At 44.4% G+C, this 18,197-nt stretch overlaps 1 protein-coding gene across 3 annotated transcripts in view; it reads left to right on the top strand.

The window, feature by feature from the left end:
• EVC2 (EvC ciliary complex subunit 2) overlaps positions 1–18,197 on the top strand; it is a 608,136-nt gene that overhangs the window by 195,181 nt on the left and 394,758 nt on the right. The window lies entirely within an intron of this gene.

Raw genomic sequence — 18,197 nt, 5'->3', positions numbered from 1 at the left:
GGGAACAGTCCAGCCCGAACTGCCAAGCCAGGTCCTCCCTGGACCGGAAACGAGCCTCCTGCGGCCTGTTTCTGGGCATCACTTCTCATCAGCCAGGCTAGCTTGGCACAGTGAGCCCGGGACCCATGCCTAGGCATACCCGGCGCACTTAGGGCATAAAAGCAAAAGACACACAGATGATGGACGGAATACAGAGCAAATCAAACACTCATCCCCAGTCAAGAGATCTGGGTTAAATCCATCATCCTCCCTAGACTGGAAACAAGCATCCTGGGACCGGTTTCGGAGCATTATCCGTCATCAGCCAGGCTAGCTTGAATCCAGTTGCACAGTGAACCAGAGAACCATGTCTGGGCATAGCCGGCGCACTTATGGCGAGAAAGCAAAAGGCACACAGATGATCAATTGTTCTTTTTGCATTTGTCTCCCCTAATAAGACAGGTATGCCCAGAAGTGGGTCCCGTGCTCTCCATGCCAAGTTAACCCGGCTGATGAGGGGTGAAACCCCGAAACCAGTACTAGGGGCTTGTTTTCAGTCCAGGGAGGACCTGGCCTGGCAGTCTGGGCTGGGCTGTTCCCATTGGGAGCAGGATCAAGACTGATTGGCATAAGGCTGGGTCCAAACTGGAATGGCATGGTGAGCAAACAATCAAGGGATTTAGGCCCAGATCTCTGTACTGGGGTGAATGTATGACATTGTTCTGCATTCTGTCCATCAACTGTTGCATTTGTCACCCCGAGTGGGACGGGTATGTTCAGACGTGAGTCCTGTGCTGTCCATGCCACTGGAATCAAGCTATCCTGGCTGAAGAGGGGGTGAAACCCCAAAACCGGTCCTAGGAAGGATGCTTCTTTCCAGTCCAGGGAGGACCTGGCCTGGCAGTTCGGGCTGGACTGTTCCCATTGGGCACAGGGTCAAGACTGATTTGCATATGGCTGAGTCCAAACTGGAATGGAATGGGGAGCAAAAAAAACATGGATTTAGGCCCAGATCTCTGTGCTGGGGTGAATGTTTGACATTGTTCAACATTCTGTCCATCAATTGTTCTTTTTGCATTCAAGCTGGTCTAACAAGTCAGTGTGTGGGCCATTTGTTTGACTTGTTGTGTTTCGGTTTTATGGTCTGGGGGCCGTAATTTGCTTTTGTTCTGGGAAAACAAAAGCAAATTACGGCCCACCAGACCATAAAACAGGAACACAACAAGTGCCCATAGCAAGATAAATTTCATGCACTCATTCATACCTTGCAAAACACTTATACGGCGTATCTTTTTTTTTATGTTCAAAACTGCCCCGATCTCCAATCAATGGCTACCTTTTTTAGTTTTCTAATTCACTAATGTGGGCTACTTTTATTCTGGTTCCCAGGCCTTTCTTTTGTCCCAGTCAGACACTGTTTCGAAATGAGATGGAACACTAGTCATGGCTTAAAAAATCGGGTACACATGAACTTCTGTTGCAGCCTGTATTCACCCAGTGAGCTAGGGTGTGGCCTACGGACACGACAATGGCTGTGGTGTAGTGAGCAGCAGTGAGATGAGGCATCAGAAAAGCTGCTGGTATGTCTTCTGGAGTCAGAAAAGGGGGGCATGGGATGGGTGGATGCACGCCCCAGGGCCCTGATACTAGGTACCATTCCTAGTCAGGCGACGTTGCAGCCTGTCAAAAGGATGCAGGTGCACAGTGGTCTAATCATGTGCTGTGTCTAGTGACTGACCTTTTTTTTTTCAAATTGAACATTGCTGCACACATGAGCCTGCTGTGTAAATGCATGTGTGTGTGATTGTATACACACATTTGCATTTATGAATAATATTAGTTAAAGAACAGTTATTGTTGCAAATCAAAATAGAAAAAACACAGACATTTTCAATTTTTTGTTTCAACCTCAATCCATCACTCGTACACCTAATGCAACTCTTCTAACTTCAAAATATTTATACCAATAGGTAACCACTAACGCCTAATAACCTAAAAGCACAGCATATTAAATACAAATACCTACTCAAACCAATAAATAATAGTACATTCGTAGTAATGTCTGTCATGGGTTATGTGATATGTATTTGCATCTGTCACATCAGGGTTTTTTGTCTGCAAGTTATTGTTTGCATGGCGGCTGTGCGAGTTGTGATTGCAGTCCTAACCATAATTTGTTGTGAATGTAAATGTTTTTTCAGTTTTAATTTGCGTTTTTGCGTGTGTGCGTGTGCGTGTGTGTGTGCGTGTACATGTGAGTGTTTGTATATATATATATATTTAACCAATTTTTGAGCGGGCGTATTACAACGCCGGATTGAACACAGTCCGCCGTTAATGCTTGAAGATTTTCTTTTCTTTGCTAAGTTGCCATAAATATATGTATATTATGTGTGTGTATATATTTTGTGCTAATTTTATTGGCCCATTGCATGTTTTCAACATCGATTGCCACATTCCAAGAACAAACGTAAGATTTAGAGGACAATGAAGAGTTAACTGCTCTGGTAAGAGATTCTTGCAGCAGTGGGATCTTTTAGGGGTCTGCATGCCATCATGTAGTTTCACCACTACAACAAAGTTACTAACCTGTTTTTGCTAGCACTTACACACAACCACAGACAATGGCAAATATCCCCATGCGACCCTGTGTTAGTGGATTTCATTTCAACAATTTCCAGAGCACTTTCTCACGTGGACAGGTCTACTGGTCTCCAAGAAGCAAAGCAGTGTGGGTCATTTTGTGTGAAATGTGAACGTAGGGGTATTGTATTCGAGGAGCCACCGGGCCAAAGGCTGGAAATAATGGGTAAAGTGATTTGTTGAAAGGCATGACAGGACTGTGGCAGACATTCAAGTTGGTTCAGCAATGAATTCAACAAAAACCTCCGTGCGAAGAAAGCGGATCTTGCTGGTGTGAGCAGGAGCATTTCCTGTATCTGTAGGTAAACAATCGTCGAGGAAAAACCTCTGATAATGGTAGTTATCTAGCACCGAGAGAAAACCAGGGCAAGGGGCATTATTATTTCCTGTATGCTGTTGATGTGGAGATGCTGTTTAAGAGTTTTTCCCTGTGGTGATGTGTACTGAAACGCAATATAAATAATTCTTCAGTGATGTGGCCTCACTGCATTATAATTGTTTTCCTAGTACTGCCTATGAGGATAATGAATAGAAGAATGCCTGCATTAGTGATAATGGTGATGCCACAGAAGGCCTAGTTACTGACCTTCTCTGACCTTTTAGTTCCTCTCACATTAATAAGTAGACTTGTGTTGGTGGGTTTGATTTCATGGACGGTATCCACAATATTACTCAAACCGATTTCAGAGGTATTTTAATTTGTCTGTGGTCAAACCTGGCACCGATATTTGGGTTGTGTATTCTAAATGTAATTTATTGAAATCACATGGTCACTGAATGAATACTTAATTATATCGTACGGCAACACAGTGCTACCGGGAACAATTTCCTAGTGCACTGCCAACCTTTTCTGCTGATTGCAGGTCCCTGTATCTGAGGGGACCAAACCGCACCGAGGCTTACTTCTTGGAGGGGAAAGGAACACACGTTACTGCTTTGAGCGGCTACTGCACATGTATTTATTTATGGCGGGTCTGGTGACTTAGTGGACAAATGCATCCATTATAGTGGCCTGTGTTTGACCTCATGGTCACAGGTTCAAATCCAGCAGGGTCCACTCAGCCTTTCATTCTTCGTAGGTCGATGAAATGAGTGCCATTGAGTTGCGTACCAATAAACATTTGTTATTCAGCGCCAAGATACACTTGGTTATGTTATTCCCTCGGGTTGCGCCCGACTATCGGGATGCTTGCGTCATACATTTCATGGTAGTGGCCAGGTGGCTCAATACATCCTTCCAGAAACAAAAATTACAAAACAAATGAAGTCTTGCAGACCGTATCTTTTTTTCAGGGGCTCCACTACTTCAGGTGCTTCAGCCCCTGAGCACCCAGTCTATTAGATATACAGTTCAGCAAACACAGTCTCTGAATTGGGAGGGGTTTAGCCCTCAGGTGATAGAGGTGACCCTGGCACTGTTATCTGCACTCTGTGCCACCTGGTTGTCATCTTCCGGTGACACCACCCCGGAGGGGCTGTGATCGTGCTGGCTACAGCCCTCAACCGCATGGACTTCCACACCCTCTGCACCACAGTCATTCGTAAGGGCATCGGGTTCACATGGATAATCCTCTTCTCGAATTCTATCCAGCCCTTTGCAGGGAGCCCTTCTGAACAGTAACACACTTCTCGTTACTTCAGCATTCTCTCTCTCTCTGGTTACCATGGTGCTTTTCCTTTCACCAACTTCCAGCCTTCTTTCTCCAGGGGTTGCAAAATTTCCACCCGCGATGGCGGGCTCTGATGACCACATACTCGCCTTCCCACAGTGTTGGTTTGACAGCACTCTTCCCCCGAAGTATGCTCTCAAGAATTGATGCAAACAGCATTCTAGATCCTCCCCATTTTCAACACCTAAGTGCCCAGTTGAGTGTCCCCATAAACCTATCCCCCTCACCATTTGCTTGCGGCCACTGGAGGGTTTTGCGGTGATGCCAGATGTTAAGTTGTCGTAAGGAATTATCCCAAACAGTAAGTGTCCAAAGCAAAGAAACGAGCAACCAAGAACTGCAGAGATTCTCTGTCGGAGACAAGTCAAAAACTGAACACCGATAAAGACAAAATACCAATCTGCATCACTACCTTTAACATAGCGTCAGATCGAGTCACAAAAATCATTGGAAAACACTGGCGGATTCTGAACAGAGAACAACTCAACATCCCAAAACTGATTTTTTCCCACAGGAGGGGGAGGAGATGAGGGACATACTTGTCCATACACACCCAAAATCAAAAGTTACCAGAGAAAGAAACCAGACTGTTAGGCGCACCACCTACTGGCCACTATCCATGCGGTAACTGCAGTGTTTGTCACCTTACGACCATCACTAAAACTGTGTTCTTTAACAACGGAATGAGTTGGGAACTACGAAAATTAACAAATTGCAACACAACAGGAGTAGTGTATCTCATTACTTGCCCCTGCAACGTACACTACGTATAAATGACCACGGGAAAAGTAAGCACCATGATGTGCGAACACCGCAGTAATGTCCGCTGTCAACGTATCACCACAAAAATGTCGTTCCATTACATGGAACAAAACCACACCCCCAATGATTTGAAGTGGGTGATCCTAGAACACCTATACAATGGAGATAATTTGGAACATAGACTCCTGGAAAAAGAGCAGCAATGGGTGTTTACGCTCCCCACAGATACCATGGGACTGAATGACAATATCTCGTGGGGCCTCTTAAATCAAAACAATCGCCTTGCACCGTGAGGCACAAGGGCATTAGATGATAATGCAATGGAGAAGGATGCCACCAATAAGCATATCATACCATCATCAAGAGGAAAAGGGGGTTTTTCCATGAGCAAATTAAGAACCACCACTAAAATGTACCTTTCAACATATAACTAGTGTAATGGGCACAGAGAAGGATTTTTGGGTCAAATTAAAGGCTTCTTTATTATCTCGGTTTCACACTAATAAACACAAGAGGTTACACTTCTTGTCTCGGGAAGTGTTTGGGTCTTCTCTTCTTTGTTTCGTTCGATGGTTGAGGGGCTTCAGGAGTTAGCTCGGCATAAAAAAAAAAAGAACATACGTTTTAGGGAACGGAGGCGTTTTTATGTACCTGACTCACGGGAAGAAGGGGAGTGAGGGAAGGACACCAGTATACCACCACCGTGTGCTTTCTTTAGTTGACACTGTAGCAACCAGTTCTAGAAAATAAAGAAAACCGGTTTGGGCGAGGACCAGTCACCCTTCCCCTCCCCTTTCACCGGAGCCTCCGCCCGCAGGCCTCCCCTTCCCGAACCAGTCCCGGATATGATCACGTACCTCGGGTAGCCACGCTCCTCCAGCAGCGCAGCAGGTCAGCTGGTGGTGCCGGAGAGGGTCCGGTTCCCTTCTCTGCGCTTCTGGATCCCGGCGTCCCGTGGTCTCGAACAGCGTCTTCTCTTCACTCCCCACGGTTGGCGTGATAGGTCGCGTCGGGTATTCGCTCCTCCTCCGCTCCGGATGCCCTTCGTAAGGACTCCCTCGCGACGGATGTCTTCCTTCCACCGTGGGTCCATTAAAAAGCTGGTCTCCTCCGTTACGGCGATGTCTATTGGAGCATGTGACCCTTTCACATGACTGAAGGTGTGTTCCAGGAAGTGTGGGGAATTAAAGGGCTCAACACCATCTCCTGTCACGGGTGACTGCAAATAGAACACAGGGGAAATGTAAGGAGGTAAGGGATCGCTATCTCATTCTTCTGTTCATTTTGGACGAGGACTCCTTATCACCCCAGGTCAGATCACTTCTACCATATGTACACACCATGGCCCACACGGTCCAGTAATCTAAAAAACAGTGCATTTATAACATATTCTCCATTTCTAAAATGGTGTACATGTTGTTGACAGATCACTTGTTATGAATCCCTTCTATGATTATCCACAGATATTAATGATTATGACCTCTTTTATGTTGTTATGCTTCAGTAATCCATTTGATATGCCAGAGTATGTCTGTAGCAGTATTCTTCTCTTTCTTGAGGAACACTGAGCATGACCAATATCAATCACTTTTGCACTATCATGAATGTAGCCTTCTCAAGTTGTGCAAAGATACACTTGTAACACGGCACCGGCATCGACGACCCGCTGCATTGTAAACAGACTGTATGGGTCTGCTGTCTCTCCAGCTACACGTACATGAGCAGGTCAAAATACAGGGCCGGAGCAAAGCACATGACAATAAGTTTTGGACCTCTCTTATTATTTTTTTTTTAAAGGTTCTAATAGTCCTTCCAGTGCGTAAAGTAGTTCTACGACAGTGTGTATTTAAAAAAAAAATCTTTGAAGAATATTGTGCACGAACACTACCAATTCCTTTGCAGTTGTACGCGCATAAGAATAGCCTGATTAGTAGTACAGAGGCATACTTGCAACATAGCGCCAGCGCGACGCCAACACTGGCGGCCATGTGTGAACACTGCACGGTGCAGTGGTTTCAAGTTGCATGACTTTGCCGTTTCTCCCTCTGCACAAATGCAAGTGGGTTTTAAATACTGAGCAAGCACACGCCAGTATGCGGTCTTCAGGGAATGAAGTAGGTTATTCCACCCGAGGCAGCTTTGACGAAGTAAGTGGCGGGGGGGTCCTTCTCTTTCAGATTTAGGATGCTCAAGAACAGGTGGTAATCGACACAAAGGAAACTGCACAATCTCTGGCAGTTTTTTGATCAGCATTTTTTTCCTCTAGTAGGGTTTGACTACAGGCCCCTCAATCCCTTGGTATTGACCCTGATGCATTAGTATAGCGTTTCTAGAAGTACGTTACAATGTTTTCTTCCAATATGCTTTATGTTGTGTTGTATAGTCAAGTGGTGTCTTTTCTCACAAGTGAGTTTTTTCACAAATCAATGTTGTGTGACAAATAACTGACACGCAAATGAGTGCACACTAGCTAGACCTTATGAGCACCTACCATATACGGGTGTTACATTTGCATGGTAAGTTGAGCAATTGTGGCCTGCCAGCCCAACTAACAGGTTGTTGTTTTAATGCATTTACAGACACAGATTATTTCATTAAAAACCCTATGTATACATAGTGCATGCGCCTTAACTGTGCACGTTTTGCATCCTTAGTATAGGATTGAATAGTAGTGGCACACACAGAGCTGGACCCTGTGGAGTCTTGATGAAGAGCCAATGGGGGAATGGCTCAAAACATTTTGACTATACATCACTGAGACAATGAGACTCATCACGGTCCTGCTTTCTCTCAGTAATAACCCCTGATTTTTAACCTTACCAACTAGGGGCGGGAATAAAAGAGTGTCCCACTAGTTAGGTATTTTTAATCTTTCACCTTTTTTCCACTCCACTTCACTACACTTAGTCTACACCAGTAAGTGCTCCTACGTATTTCGCAAGTCACAGCACGCCTCAATCCGTAGAGGAATGAGATGAACCCCAACGATGAAGCATGCTACCTTAGGGCAACCCTGGTGGGTGAGGGGTCTCCAGAAAAAAAGTATTTTTTCTATTCGAGCGATTGCAGCGGATCCTCGCTGTATCCTATCAGTTTCCCTATGGCAGGTTTTCTTCGAATTACTCGATTTTTGTTTTGCTACTTAACAGTCAGGAGGATAAACGTAGCCTTTACCTCTACCTCGCTCTCTTCTTTAATTGTAGCACTTCTACTTTAGCCAAGTTCCTCCCGCAATCCTGACCCTCACTGTTAGTGCGTGCATTTATATGAGAGATTAGAATAAGTGTGCCTTGTGTGTACATCCTTTATGCATGTATGAGGTTGTGACTGAATGCAACATGATAGCTTTTGATGCCGCTCCATGTCATATGACAGCCATCCTTGGCTTTTTTGTTTATCACTCCCACCTAGTGCCCATGTCTAATGTCAAATACCCATACCTGGCAACCATTGGTTGGGCATCCATAGCATGAAATTGTCATCCCTTCATTGTGGCATTAGTTTCATTCAATGTACATCTCTGGCATATGTTTCTAATTGCTGGTATATTGGTATCATCTCTCTGGCCATCCCTGCCATGCATTGACTCTACCAGACATGTGGTGTCCTCCACATCCCCCCGCCGAATGGGTTACTCCCGCCTATATGATTACTCTCCATTTCATTTGATAACACTCCTGTGCAATCATATCTATACAGTAGTAATTTCTAAGGACTATAGAGGCATCACTGATATAAAATACATAAACACAGTGGAGATGGATGCTTGGTTGGGGTGATCAGTTTTCTCTTTTCTGGGGGCTATACTGAAAGAGAAACTTGTTACTTGAGGGTTCTAATGGAAATTTAAGCTCAGTCCCTCTTTAAAGCAATAGCACCAGGGTTTTCAGGTCTGAAGATCTAAACATTACAAAGCACAACGTGAGCACAGTCTGCAAGCATAGAGAATACAAAGACATATCATTTTCATTTATAGTTAATCTTTTTGTTAGTTGTTCAACATCAAATAGCCAGGATATATTTCATCCTGTCACTGGGATTTTCCCCATGCTGTAAATTACACATGAATTGTATTAACATTAAAAAAAGAAAGCTTTTTATGGAATTGGCCTAACATTATATATTGCATTTACTGAAGTGCCACATTTTCATTGAGTGTACCATGTCCTTTATGTTCAGTATGCACATCAAAAGGTGAAATGAATCTAGTGTGTGTTCACCATTTAACCTCTTGTGGAGATGTTTACCAACATCATTTTGAGGGAAATAATTGGTGGGAAGACTGGAAAGCAATATAATCTCTTAAACCATTATTCAAGTATAAGTTTTGAGCATTGCTTGTATTAGAAGGCTGAAGTCAATTTTATTGTTAGATCTGAAACCCAACTCTGTGACTAAATGGGTAATTGAGAGTTTAGCATATGACCCAACCAACCTCTTTAGAGGGTATACTTCGCAATATTTGCTAAATATGGCAGACAGTTCATCTGCTAGCGTCTGGCAGTTGATATTCCCCTGAAATTTACTGATGAGTTTTAAAACCTACTGCTGATTTTTTGGCAACATTTCCCTGATTTAGAGGGCACACCCTTGAAATTATGGCAGATATTTTAATGACTTTTGTGACGCTATTTCATGATCTCTATCAATGGATTGTCATCCGATTGTTATTATTTTAGACTTTCTGAGTCCTGAATCATTACAATTATTGTTGCCTATGCTTCCACCATCTAAACCTTTTATGTTTCTATACCCTAGCATGCGTTCTGTTGCCGAAAAACTTGGATTTTCTGTAAATTGTCATTTCCCCTTCCAGCCCATTCTAATTATGTTCTGAGTCCTATTTTACTCTACTGGACAGGGGATGAAAATGAAATGAATTGGATGGTAAAGTTGACAAAAGTGCCTGCCCATATTAATTGAACTGCCAACAAACATCTGGCTTCTTACCAATTTTCTATTGGCATCAAGTTGTAAAACACACTATTCTGCCCTGTTATGTCAAATTCAGTTTCTTCCTCCCACCTTGTTGGATCCCTTGGAAGTGTCATGCTTGCTTGGCAGACCATGAATTGTTGAAATATTTGACAGTAACAACTTAAGAATGGACAGTTAATCCTTTAGCCTGTTTGATAAGTTCTTATGAAATTTGTAACATTAAATTGACAAGTTTTCCTATTATTTTACAACGTTCACCCTACCCTTCTTCCCTTTCATCTAGGTTTTGTTGATCCTAGTAGCTGTTCTCAGTTGATACACTTTAGGGTTTTATGTCTCATGGTTCGAACCATCGCCACTGTAGGGTGGTCACTGCACAGCTGCACAAGTCTCAGCAGTGGTTGCATGAGCGGAAGTTGGGTGTGTGATTCTTTTTGGTTGGTGTATTAAAACATGCCAGTAGTCTGTAGAGTATCTCAGCGCAGAAGTAGTGGTTACACTGTAGAAGTGGAGAGACATGAGAGTATAGACAAATGTGATTCTTTGTGCACTTTGATTAAGGTCCATGCCAACATTACTATCCTACTATTATCCCCTTGCTTTTGTTGGTGGAACATGAGTTGGTTCACTCTGAGGAGGTGCTTAATGTCCGTCAAAGATTTCTATCCACTCCTTTAGCCTTGTTGTTATAGTGTTACAATCTATTTTATCAAAATTAAGGCTGTCTTGTAATCTTGGTCATATTCATTAGGTTGTTTCCCTTGTTTCTGCTCTTGCTCTTTGGCCCCTTTGTTGATATCTCTGGGGTACATTGAAAATAACATATACAATGCCCATGTGCATACTCTTTAACCATCCTATTGCTCCCATTAAGTTTCAATGATCCCTAGCTGGTATTGATTGATGGATGGATGGATGGATGAATACATTGATTTATTGGTTGATTGACTGAATGAATAACATCATTTGTAAAGTGCCCACCATCTCTCGATGTCTCTTGAACTGTCTGGGATTCTGAAGGGAAGAGTGCTCAGCCAATCCGATTGTACGGTGGGACACTTAACACAGTCTTATGCCAACTATGAAGCTGTCTTTTGGAAATCTATAAATCGATGCTGAGCACCTGGTACTGAGGCTCCTAATGAGGGGGGCATTTATAAATTGGCCTAAGAATTTAAAGTTAATGTGATTTGACACAGAGAGCCGATGAGTGCTGTCCAGGCTGCTGAAACATGTTCTTTTTGATGAGTCAAGTGACGTTCCACACTGCCAGATTCTGGGCTTGCTGACCTCTCTGTAGTCTTTCATTTAAGAACGTTTGTTCAGACCATTACCTAAACTGACTTGGCAAATAAGTTAATACTCTTAGGACTTGATTTTGAGTTGCGTAGTACAGGGGTGCCGAGATTACCAGGTCGGAAATCACGGTTTCCGCCCACTGAGAGCACTTCTTCTCTGTGCAATTACAAGTTATTGTACCAGGGATGGGGTACAACTATGTAGCCTCCAAATTACTTTTCTGCCTGTGGATGCCTCTTTCTGGGCACAACTTCGCTATTAAATGAGCACCTGCTGTAAGCAAGTGGTAAATCGAAGACAGGAAGTGAGTCCCAGGGAGCTAAGCTCCAGTGAGCCTGTAGGGGCAGCCTTGCACTTTTCCCCTGTGGTGTAGGAGCCCATTGGGTGGTGGCCAGACTTCACTTGGGCTCAAAGTCCCTGCCAACTCACTCTCCGTCTCAGCAACCAATAAAATCAGTCCCTGCACCTGATAAATCCGAGTGCATGATTGGGCAAGGCAGTATCCCTCTTGGGGATACCTCTCTGCCTAGGCAGTATCCCTCTTGAGGATACCTCTCTGCCTAGGCAGTATCCCTCCTGGGGATACCTCTCTGCCTAGGCAGTATCCCTCTTGGGGATACCTCTCTGCCTAGGCAGTATCCCACTTGAGGATACCTCTCTGCCTGGGCAGTATCCCTCTTGGGGATACCTCTCTGCCGGGGCAGTATCCCTCTTGGGGATACCTCTCTGCCTAGGCAGTATCCCTCTTGAGGATACCTCTCTGCCTAGGCAGTATCCCTCTTGGGGATACCTTTCTTCATGGGCAGTATCCCTCTTGGGGATACCTCTCTGCCGGGGCAGTATCAAAAGGGGATACCTCTCTGCATAGGCAGTATCCCTCTTGGGGATACCTCTCTGCCTAGGCAGTATCCCTCTTGCGGATACCTCTCTGCCGGAGCAGTATCCCTCTTGGGGATACCTCTCTGCCTAGGCAGTATCCCTCTTGGGGATACCTCTCTGCCTAGGCAGTATCCCTCTTGAAGATGCCTCTTTGCCTAGGCAGTATCCCTCCTGGGGATACCTCTCTGCCTAGGCAGTATCCTTCCTGGGGATACCTCTCTGCCTAGGCAGTATCCCTCTTGGGGATACCTCTCTGCTGGGGCAGTATCCCTTTTGGGGATACCTCTCTGCTGGGGCAGTATCCCTTTTGGGGATATCTCTCTGCTGGGGCAGTATCCCTCTTGGGGATACCTCTCTGCCTAGGCAGTATCCCTCTTGAGGATACCTCTCTGCCTAGGCAGTATCCCACTTGGGGATACCTTTCTTCCTGGGCAGTATCCCTCTTGGGGATACCTCTCTGCCGGGGCAGTATCCCTCTTGGGGATACCTCTCTGCCGGGGCAGTATCCCTCTTGGGGATACCTCTCTGCCGGAGCAGGATCCCTCTTGGGGATACCTCTCTGCCTAGGCAGTATCCCTCTTGGGGATACCTCTCTGCCGGAGCAGTATCCCTCATGGAGATACCTCTCTGCCGGAGCAGTATCCCTCTTGGGGATACCTCTCTGCCTAGGCAGTATCCCTCTTGAGGATACCTCTCTGCCTAGGCAGTATCCCTCTTGAGGATACCTCTCTGCCTAGGCAGTATCCCTCCTGGGGATACCTCTCTGCCTAGGCAGTATCCCTCTTGGGGATACCTCTCTGCCGGGGCAGTATCCCTCTTGGGGATACCTCTCTGCTGGGGCAGTATCCCTCTTGGGGATACCTCTCTGCTGGGGCAGTATCCCTCTTGGGGATACCTCTCTGCCTAGGTAGTATCCCTCTTGGGGATACCTCTCTGCCTAGGCAGTATCCCTCTTGGGGATACCTCTCTGCCTAGGCAGTATCCCTCTTGGGGATACCTCTCTGCCGGGGCAGTATCCCTCTTGAGGATACCTCTCTGCCTAGGCAGTATCCCTCCTGGGGATACCTCTCTGCCTAGGCAGTATCCCTCCTGGGGATACCTCTCTGCCGGAGCAGTATCCCTCTTGGGGATACCTCTCTGCCTAGGCAGTATCCCTCTTGAGGATACCTCTCTGCCTAGGCAGTATCCCTCCTGGGGATACCTCTCTGCCTAGGCAGTATCCCTCTTGGGGATACCTCTCTGCCGGGGCAGTATCCCTCTTGGGGATACCTCTCTGCCGGGGCAGTATCCCTCTTGGGGATACCTCTCTGCTTAGGCAGTATCCCTCTTGGGGATACCTCTCTGCCTAGGCAGTATCCCTCCTGGGGATACCTCTCTGCTGGAGCAGTATCCCTCTTGGGGATACCTCTCTGCCTAGGCAGTATCCCTCCTGGGGATACCTCTCTGCCGGGGCAGGATCCCTCTTGGGGATACCTCTCTGCCGGGGCAGTATCCCTCTTGGGGATACCTCTCTGCCTAAACTGTAATCGGGGACATGTAGTAGGACCTGGTATAGAACTTGAGTGACAAAAAGTGTAGATGGCTGTACATTATGACCCTGGTATAGTTAAAATGGTATTGATAAAGCGCGGATTAGTCGTATGTAAACACATCCCTCTGAGTCTGAGGCTTTATTTTTTACATTTCAATCTGTTTAGGAAATTGTCCCTCCATGCCTTTATTCAAGTCAATACAGAAAAGAACATTTATCCACAGGAGATAACATCGCTGCGGCCTGGCTGTCTCCTGAAACACTAGTTTTGTTATTGTTGTTCGCCCAGTGTGAAACTCCTTGACTTGCAAATGTTCTTTCAGGAAAGATAGACCATGCTTATTGATTTTATTTTTGTGTTTTTATCAAAGCATCCCTCGGGGGCTTTCAAATGGGAAGTCAGCACTAGACTTTTTGTTTGGTGAAACGTAAACATATTTGAGATGGAAACGGAAACATGACTATGGAGTGTGTTAGAACTTAAATTTCCTTCGAATGTTAATGCAAAGTGTCTATTCTGAAGCCAAAAGTACTATATCTGAGAAACGAATTCAGTGTGGCTGTTTTTCTGACCCAAACGAAAATAATTATTTAGAAAAATGTATATTCGATTGTTTAGGTGCAAGTACACAATAAACGCATTCGCAAAAAATTATCACATTAGATTTATCACGTCTCTGTAGACAAAGGATGTACATCAATAAAACGCTTGCATATTGCACGAGACGTACCTAATTCTAGAAGCTATGACTTCTTTTTCATTTTTCCTGCATTAGGATTGTGTAAGTGAAGCATCTCCATGTTCATACATGCCATGCAATGCACATGCTGCACTAAAGAGAGATGATGCTAGTTTCAAGCAGCATATGTTGCGTCAGCACATCTTGCCCTGGAAGAACTGCTGGGTGCACCAACATTCAATAATACTCCATTCGGTCGTTCATTAGCATCCTCCTCTACTAGAAACATGAGCTCTTCAATATCATGTTTTTTTCAGTTGCTTGTCGTTTATTTATTTTTGCCAGCAATTACATTACTTGTGTCAGTGTCTTGACTCCAACAGTCTACAGATCTCGGTTCGTCACTGCCCTTGCGTTCACCTTTGTTTGACTTACCACAGCAGTTTGATTTGAGAATAACTTTGCAGTATAGAAGATCTCTTGGGGATTTCCGTGACACTGATGAATACTGGTTGAAACCCATGCAGTGAAGTGGTCCTCGGAAAGAACAATATTTCAGCAGAATGGCTAAATAAGCTTGGAGTGCTAAGTAAGATGTTGCTCCCCCCAAGCCATCTAAATATTGTACATTTAAAAGTAGATTTAGTTGACATGTATGGATTAATATTTTATATTTCAATAGTATATTTTAGTTCAGAATTAGTAACTAATTGAAACATAATATAAATGCAGCATTGTAAAGGGGAAAATGTTGTAAAACTCACGCAAATGAGGAGGTCAGTCTTTGCATCAATATTTTCTTGCCAGACAATAGAATACTGATAGAGACTTCAGTTTTCAATGGTGAGGCTTTGTTTATGTACATTAAAGAAATAAAAGAAAGTCGCTGAATGTGGGCTCCTTTTTAAGAAAAACCTTTACTAGCCTAAAGCACCACACCGCTACACTTATTTGACTGGTCAAAATCATAATTTCGACGGACTGTCGTTGTTGCACAAGTGTGGTTAGAATAGACACCACAGAAGACGTCTCCTTTCATTAGAATATAGCTACATGAGCCCTGCATTGTGTTTGGTCAGTATGGCCTCAAACAGTGACAGGTAATGTGAACTGTAACAATGGCAACAAATGTAGGTTATTAATTAAGATCAAAAAAGTACTAATTAATGTCACGATTAAACACCAGCCATTCATCACAGCGTCTTTAGATTTAATACATACAAATTGTATATCCATATTCAGAGTGGAAAGGCTTCAAATCCCAATGTTAATGCCTTTTACTAGTGTACGCACATTGTTTCGAAATTTTACAATTACTGAACACACTTTTTCAATGGTTTTGTACTGGGTAGGACACCTTTTGCATGTGGGGTAGAAAGATGAATGCGAAAAACCACAGTTATTGCATTAGGGTGTGAGTATTGCTTCCCGGCATAAGAAGTGAATTTATGTCACTACTGCGCATTGAGAAATAGTTCACTAACAGGCTGCTGATATTTAAGAGACTGGCAACTCCTCTTCTTCATCCTCCTCCATTTCCTCTTATAAACAGATGTTGTTATGAAATAACTATGGCCAGATTCATATGTTTTAATTGTATTGCTAACTACATTGGTTTTTAGTTGGATAGTGTAAGAAGCAACAGCCACACTCCTCATCAGGGGGAACCACAAAAGTCACAAAATTAACCTGTGCTTAACCCTCTGGTAGCTTGGCCTAAAAGCAGTCAGGCTTAATTTAGAGGCAATTTGTAAAGTATTAATGCAGCACGCAAACAGTAATAAAGTGAAAACACAACAAAAATCACACACCAATTAAAAAATCACACACCAATTAAAAAAGTAGAGTAAATTTTAATAAATTATTTGACACTAAGACGCCAAAAATCCAATCAGTAGAACCGGAGTTATGAATTTGTAAAGTTTAAGGTGAAAAAAAGTCTAGGTAAAGTTCAGCTGGCAGTGTCTGAGGAGGAGGCTTTGTGATCGGGGAGCTGCTGGTCAAAGTCACAGTGAAGAATCCTGTTTGGACTTGGTATCTTTTTTGAAAGTCAAAGATCTCCAGCAGGTCGAAGCTGCAGACTGTTGCCAATCAGGACTCCATGAGGCCAGATACCCCCTCAGCGTGAAGTTGCTGAACCCAATTTGCTGCTGCAGAGAAGAAAGTAGCTGGAGCTACCACAAAGTCAGGCTGATGGACGATGCACCTTGGGCAGATCAACAATGAGGTTGGTCCTGCCCTCCTCTCGATTCTCAGAGCACTTTTTGTTCTAAAATTTTTATAAGTTCCAAGTATTTGATTTGGGTTATCTTGGCATCTTTAGCAGCACTTCCACGGGTCCATGCCTGGAGACACTCAACCTGAAGGCTCAGTACTCATCAGGCAGTGTCCAGGTGCGGCTTCAATATGGGTGGAGTGGTTTCTGTTACCAATGCTCTGATCAGGAAGCCAGTCAACTAGCCTTTGGAGTCACTCTGGTAGTCCTGGGTTCAAGCAGAATTGCAGGGCACAGCAGCAGAGAAGACCTCTGAGGGCGAGAAACAGGCTTCACGCAGCAAAGCAGTACTTCTTGATGCAGCAAAGCCATTTTCTGAAGTGCACAACAGTCCACAGGAGCATGCAGTCCTGTGGGAGTCCTTCCACAGGTCGAGAAAGTTAACTAAAGAGTGGGTCTTAGGGTCACATTTATACCTGGTGCCCCCTTTGAAGTAGGAGATGTTTCCAGATTTCCACCTTTCAAAAACGCTTTGAATTTCCTGCCTCCCTGCCCTGGCTCCTGACTGACTAAAGGCACAATGGACTAGTGTGGTGTTCTTTCTATGCCCCGCTCTACCCCCCCCCCCCCCATCCTGCCTGAAATGGTCCAGGAAGGGTATGCCCAGAAGTGGGTCCCTTATGATTTGGATATGGCTGGGGCCAACCTGGGGTGGCAGGGTGAGCAAAAATAAGATGGATTAAACCCAGATCTCTTGACTGGGGGTGGGGCAGTGGTTGAAATGTTTAAGCACTCCTTCCATCATCTTGTTGTGCTTGCTATGTTCACCCTAAGTGGCCAAGTTTGTGCTCAGACATGGGTCCAGTGCTCACTGTGCCACGGGATTCAAGCTAGCCTGGCTGATGTGTGCTGATACGCTGAAAATGGGTCCCAGGATGTTTGTTTCCGGTCCAGGGAGGGCATGGCCTGCAAGTTTAGGCTGGACTGTTCCCATGGGGTGCATGGTCTAGACTGATTTGCATATAGCTGGGTCCAACCTGGGGTAGCGTGGTGAGCAAAAAAAGATGGATTAAACCCTGATCTGTGACTGTGGGTGATTGTTTGATTTGTTTAGCATTCAGTCTATCATTTGTTCTTTTTGAGATTGCCAGTCCAGGCATACCTAATCCTTCTATTGTGTGACTGTCTCTGATGAACATACAGAAGCCAACTGCCAACTACACCCAGTCATGTGACCCAGGAACTACCTTCAGGCACAAAATAGGGCAGGAAAATGGTAACTTTCTAAATGTGGCATTTTCCAATTTGTATCTTAAAATCCATCTATACTGTTAAAGAGGATTTTAAATAACAATGTCTGAGACACCAAGCATGACTTTCCTAATTGCTCCCAATCAAAATCTAGACCTAATTAAATGTAATAAGCTAACCAAGTTATCTTATGGGAGAGGTGTGCCTCACATGAATTTGTGATTTTTCACTACTAAGACATGTAAAACTTAGAAATACATGTCTAACCTTCTAATTACAATGCAGCTTTCCCTAAGTACCGTTTAGGGCCTACTTTAGTTATATGTATTAACACACATTTGCAATGCAAT

This window comes from Triturus cristatus, chromosome 2_2, assembly GCF_964204655.1.
Source record: "Triturus cristatus chromosome 2_2, aTriCri1.1, whole genome shotgun sequence".
Taxonomy (NCBI): Eukaryota; Metazoa; Chordata; class Amphibia; order Caudata; family Salamandridae; genus Triturus; species Triturus cristatus.
The sequence above is the reverse complement of the archived record's forward strand: the minus strand, read 5'-3'. Positions and strand labels throughout refer to the sequence as shown.